Source organism: Stegodyphus dumicola, chromosome 9, assembly GCF_044657685.1.
Source record: "Stegodyphus dumicola isolate Sdum_Otavi_A_Nest chromosome 9, ASM4465768v1".
Lineage (NCBI taxonomy): Eukaryota > Metazoa > Arthropoda > Arachnida > Araneae > Eresidae > Stegodyphus > Stegodyphus dumicola.
The window spans coordinates 116,192,935-116,198,957 of record NC_140776.1 but is presented as its reverse complement, the minus strand read 5'-3'; positions in this window follow the sequence as shown (position 1 = coordinate 116,198,957).

The window sequence follows — 6,023 nt, the reverse complement described above, 5'->3', positions numbered from 1 at the left end:
CAACAGGTCAAATGACGCTCCTGAGCGGTCGTAGCATTATCTCCAAAGTAGTAAACAAGTGTCGCATGCACAGTCATGACTCATGGAACTCTAGTGGTATTCCAAATATATGTTGTACGCAAAACCAAATAAATTTTCGTTTCCAAACAGGACGTATACCAGGCTTGACGTATTTCAAAGCATAATTATGGTGTACATGATACTATTTCCCTTTTCACTACTCACGTTGTATTGTATTTTTAAATTTTATCTAACATTTTGACAATTCAAATTTTCTTTTAGCTGCAGATTTCCTTTGAACAATAAAATAAATCGTAAAGATTGGCTAATCCCTTAAATATAACGAAAAAAAAACATATCTCTTATCTTTTCTTAGGAAATCTCAAATTCTGAGAGCTTTGGAATAGTGATAGTCAGAAGCTCTCTTGGGTGTGAAGAAGCTTTGACTCTGTTGTCTGAAAGTTACTTCAAAGATTCGTAGTGAAGATAGTTCTGAATATTAAATTTTATTTTCAAGTATATCAGTTACGATAATACAACGCGAATATATTTCAATATAAATTACTCTGAGCAAGTATTTCTAGTTTCCGTCCGCTTTCATTGTAATATCTTTTAGCAGAGTTTGTCAAACAAAATTAATTTGTTTAAGTTCTAGTCATCAATAAGAAAGATACCAAAATTGAGCTCTTCAAAAGCACTTGAAATATTATTGGATGAGTTAAAGCAACAAGAATCAAAGTAATATTCATAAATTTGCAGGACTAGTTTCGAAGGTTTGAATATAGAATATACTTCTTCAGCTGCAAAAGTGCAAATGGCAAAAGAAAAGGCAGTGATTAAGTGATGAGACTATGAGGAAGGTAGACAGGTTACTGGAGCCATCTGTTGATGAAAAATGAAAACAAATTTCTTAAAAACTGAGGGTAAAGACGAGTTGGAAATGGGATCGCCAACTGGAACTGAAAGATTTTTTATGAATGTGAAGAGCCTCTAGAAAATCTATTTCGCCAAGTTTTTGAATATTTTGGTGTTTTTGAATAACTTTGGCAGCAGAAAAATGGAAAATGTGATTTTCTGACCAATAGCATTGAGAAAAAGAGGATTCATGGGATTCCTATTTTCTAACATGTAGCTTATGCTCTTAGTCTCCCGTAAACAAGACGCCAATATTTTAGTTCTTGGAAAGCACTAGAAAGATATTTCATACTGCATTAAGTAATTTAATCTTTTCTTTTAATTCAGAGAATTAAATCCTAAAGAAAATTATATTAATATTTGTATCAGGCGTTAATCAACAGAATGAAAAGAAGAAAAATTAATGACAGCTTAACAATACATGTTTAGGAACTTTAAATTAAAAAAAAAATTTAAGTAAGAAAGTAAGTTCTTTCTTTCTTAAGTAAGAAAAGGCACACAATTTTTGAAGTATAATTACGATAAATAAGAATGTTAGGAAAGTTATGGTAGGATCGCAATATGGTCGATACAAACGATAAGAAAGCCTCCTATTGTATAAAATATTTATTAATGATTGATTTCACGATATTATAATACAAAAACACGGCTAATTATTTTTCATTCTGGTGCAATTATTGAAACTAGCGTCAGTCATATTAAAAATGGAATATAATGATTTCCTACAGTTGATGTATATATCTATTTTTCGATAGAAATTACACTTTGCCGAATAGCAGAGTCCGAAGAAATCTTAGTTTAAACAGGGAAAAAGTTCTTTATTTAGTAGTATGTTTATAAACAACATTGTAACTAGAGATAGTAAATGTTATAAACAAAGTTGTATTTTTCTTTTGGAAAGAACAGTCCTTTAATCAGCCTTCTTGTTCTTGTTCTTTTTTAAGAAAAATTGGCAAATTTCCTTTATTTCGAAATTAAAATTCTCTTGTGGCTGAATGATGATTATTAGTACAATGCGATACTTCAGCATACGTAAGTGGTGCCCTAATTTGGCAGCAAATGCACACATTTAAAATTACAGAAGCAAATTTACCTCAATAACTGAAATCAAAAGTTCAGTTAGCAAGTAATGAATTTCTAGAAGTTAAAGGAAAATAAAAAGTTCAAATTCCTGCAAGTGTTAATTCAACTTCACAACACTAATGGTGATTATTGGTGTTAATTCAACTTCACAACTTATACGTTGCCAACCTCACTTAATTTAGTGGTGCAGCATAAATGTATTGTTTACTTTAGAAATATAAATTGGTGGATTGAATTCTAAAGTAACCAATAAATTGGTTTACTTTAGAAATATTAAACCCCCCTCGTGTGACATAGGCGTGTGAAACAATGCCATTCCGTATCGGCCAATGCGATTAGATTGTACTTTGGCGGGAACTTATATCCCCCCGTGTTAAAGAGGGATTGAGAAACTCGAAAAGACATGGAAAGAATTCAAAATGGCGTCGGTCAAGTAGTTAGAAGAACAAAACAGCTTCAAAACGTGAAAATGGCTAATTCAGCTAAGGCCACAAAAGCTATGGCCACAAAAGTAAGAGTAAAATGGAAAAAAGTCATTTGTTAATAAAAGTCGTCATTCTTCAAGCTAGAGGACGATCAAGCTACAATGAAAAATGAAAAGGCCCGATTTGTTAATAAAAGTAGAATTTTGGCCATCTAAGTAATTCAAAACTATTAAAACAATAGTATTAAAGTATTGTGCCAAAATCTTTGGAGGAAAGAAAATGTAGTGACGAGAAATATCTGTACATTTTTACATTAGATTATCTGAATCAGTCATCCACTTTATACCGTCCCATTGGGCTTTAAGTATAAAATTTCATTATTTAAAACAAATTTTCTAAAAATTGGTAAGGCTAATGCCAGCTTCTTTTAAGGTATTTTTAATTATTTTATGAGGAATTAGGTGATTTTTCAAAATTGTCACGAAGTAAAGTATTTCTTCTTGAAAGTGTTCTGTTGTATTACATAGTCTTTTTATTCTAAGCAGCTGTGAAAAAATTGTGTTAATGATGATTCTTTCGGAAATATTAGAATTCCAGTTGGTTAACTTTAGTGTAAAAAAAGTGATATATATATATATATATATATACAGGGGAACCTCAAGATACGAGCACCTTTATATACGAGAAATTAGAGATACGAGGAAAGTATGAGCGAAAGATTCGTCTCTAAATAGGAGCATTGAATAGCATAACGAGCAACGATCCAGAATTCTGGTATGCATAGCGCGTTTCCAGATCCAGCTTGACTCAGAGAATACCCTCGTCAGATCACTCAGTGTTCTTTGATCTACGTGTTTGTGCTCTTGTGAGCTAATTGTTTTTATATTTAACATGAAAATAGTTATTTGACGATGACTCCCAAGAAGATTGTTGCCTCAGATAAAGCTGTAAAGAAAACGAAGGAAGCCATGGCCGTTGAAATTAAGAAAGGAATCATAGATAACATAAGCGTGATGTAAGAGTGATGGAATTAGCAAGGACTTACGTTCTTTCGACATCGACTATCTGCAGACTTCTGAAGAAGAAGGAAGAAATTAAGAAACTTGATGTGGCCAAAAGAGTTACCATTATTTCCAAGCATCGTCCAAACTCCTAGAAGATGGGAAGAAGCTGTTGTTGGTGTTTAATGAGAAGCAGTTAAAAGAGGATTCAGTATCGGAAGCTATCATTTGCGCTAAGGCTAACAATCTGTACTCGGACCCTTCTCTGAAAAACACCAGGTAGGTCGACTGAAGATGAGATGGCAATGAGATTTTTGGGGGTGCGGAACGGATTAACTAAATTTCCATTATTTTGAATTGGGAAGTTTGTTTCTAGATACGAGAAATTCGCTATATGAGCTCAATGCTGGAACAAATTAAACTCGTATATCGAGATTCCATTGCATCAGCAAATTTGATAAACTCTGAAGTTTTTCCTAATACCGAAACTGTAGAAGGAGCTTTATCTAGACCAATGCTGATAAATAGAGAGCAGCTACTCACGAAGAATATAATTCCTTAATGGGGAACAGTACATGAGAATTAACCGATTTAGCGGATAATAAAAAGGCATTGGCTACAAATGGGTGTTTCGAATACAGCGAAAGGTGGATGACACAGTCGACTCGTACAAGAAGAGAGCCGTTGCTAAAAAAATTCGTAAAAGTACGTATTTGACTACAGGCAGACCTTTTCTCCCGTAGTTCTTTATACGAAAATTACTCGCTTTAGTTGTCGAATATGATCTGAAAATACACGAAATGGAAGTTCAAACATCTTATCTGAATGGAAAAACTGATGATGAAATGCTGATACCCCCAAAACAGGTTGTTTCGTAGCTTCTGAAGCCAAAGTCTGAAGGCAAATCTTGAAAGGTCACCAAAGAAAATGAAAGTGAGAACAAAAATAAGTATCAATCATTAATCGGGTTCTTAATTTACTTAGCTGTAGCTACAAGACTTACTACTGCACATTTTGTCTATTTAACAATTACCCGAAATACACTGAATTCAAGCAGAAAGCATATCATAATGCCTTAAATCTGCTTTAAACGAGAAGCTAACTTATCGAAAAACAAATGCTAAATGTTATGTAGATGCGGATTGGGGCAAAAATGCTCTTGACAGGAAACATTTAGTTGTTACAGTTTCATATTAGTAGGAATTTCTCTTTCTTGGATATCACGCAAGCAAAGAATTGTAGCGCTACTAAGTACTGAGTAAAACACTTAGCTTCAAAATAAATTGTGCACTTGCATTTGCTATTGAGAAAATTAGTTTTTTCGGAGAAGGTAGTAAAGCCAACTGTGCTTTGTAATGACAATCAAAGAGCACAGCATTTGGTGAATAATTCATTTCATTACTCTCGAATAAAACACATTGATATTTGTTTTCATTATATTAGAGAGTTGTATGACAAAACGGAAACTGGCATAAAGTACGATATGTGTCTATAGCATACCGTACTTTATGTACGGTAAGAAATGCTTGCGGATATTTTAGCGCAGAATCTTAGCAGGGACAAACATAGAAAATTTATGAATTTATTAGATCTTGAACATTGTATTTTTCTCTGTTTTATTCTCTTTTCAGCTCTACATGTTTAATTAGCAATTTTTTAAATGAATTTTAATGATTATTCTAATAATGCATCTTTTGTTTTTAATGAGTCAATGTATTATTACCTAACTAACTAAAGTAAAACCTTACGATTTGGCTCTACGCGCTTGTGTGAAGTATCATCTTCTGCAATGATAACAATTAAAAACAAATACCAGAAATAAAATTGAGTTAGAACCACATCTTCGAACTGCATTAACAATAGGCATCAAACCAATTTTCTGCGATATTTTCTAAACAAATACAATTCCATCGCTCACATTAAGTCCTAATTCAAAATGGAAATTCGTAATTTAATTTAAATGTTTGTACGTTTTTAAAAATAAATAAACAGCAAACACTTTGATTTTTAACCACGTTCACAGGCAAGTATGTATTATATTGTGCTATATTATACGGGGTACAGCGCATAATTATTTTCATTTTGGGAACACGCGATTAAAAAGTTTGGAGATCGCTGATTTAAAAGAAACGCCCATCGCGCGCAGCAAAATTTACAGGGAAAAAAATTCGAATTTTGGAAAGTTCAAATAATTCACTCGAAATGAAAATGGTTTGCTTCATAACAAAGCGAAATTTTCGGTGACGATTTAACAAATATAAAATTTCACGATTTGCATTGATGTACTACTTTCAGAAAACAGATGGATTGAACAATTAATGAGGGTTTGGGCTGACTGAAAGAAAATTTTTGCTCAGCGAAAATTCTATACCTTGAATGACTTGAACATTAAATATCAAATAGTTGATCAAATTTAGGATAATTAGTCTCCACGAATTAGAAAACGCACTTACTCGTGCATTATTGCAAATATTTTATATCTTGCACTGTACAATAGTATTTTCATTACTATGCATATATTTAAACAGAGCAAATATTTGTAATTATTTGCACAATTTTATCATATTTCTTAGAATGCAACTTTCAAATTGATACTAGA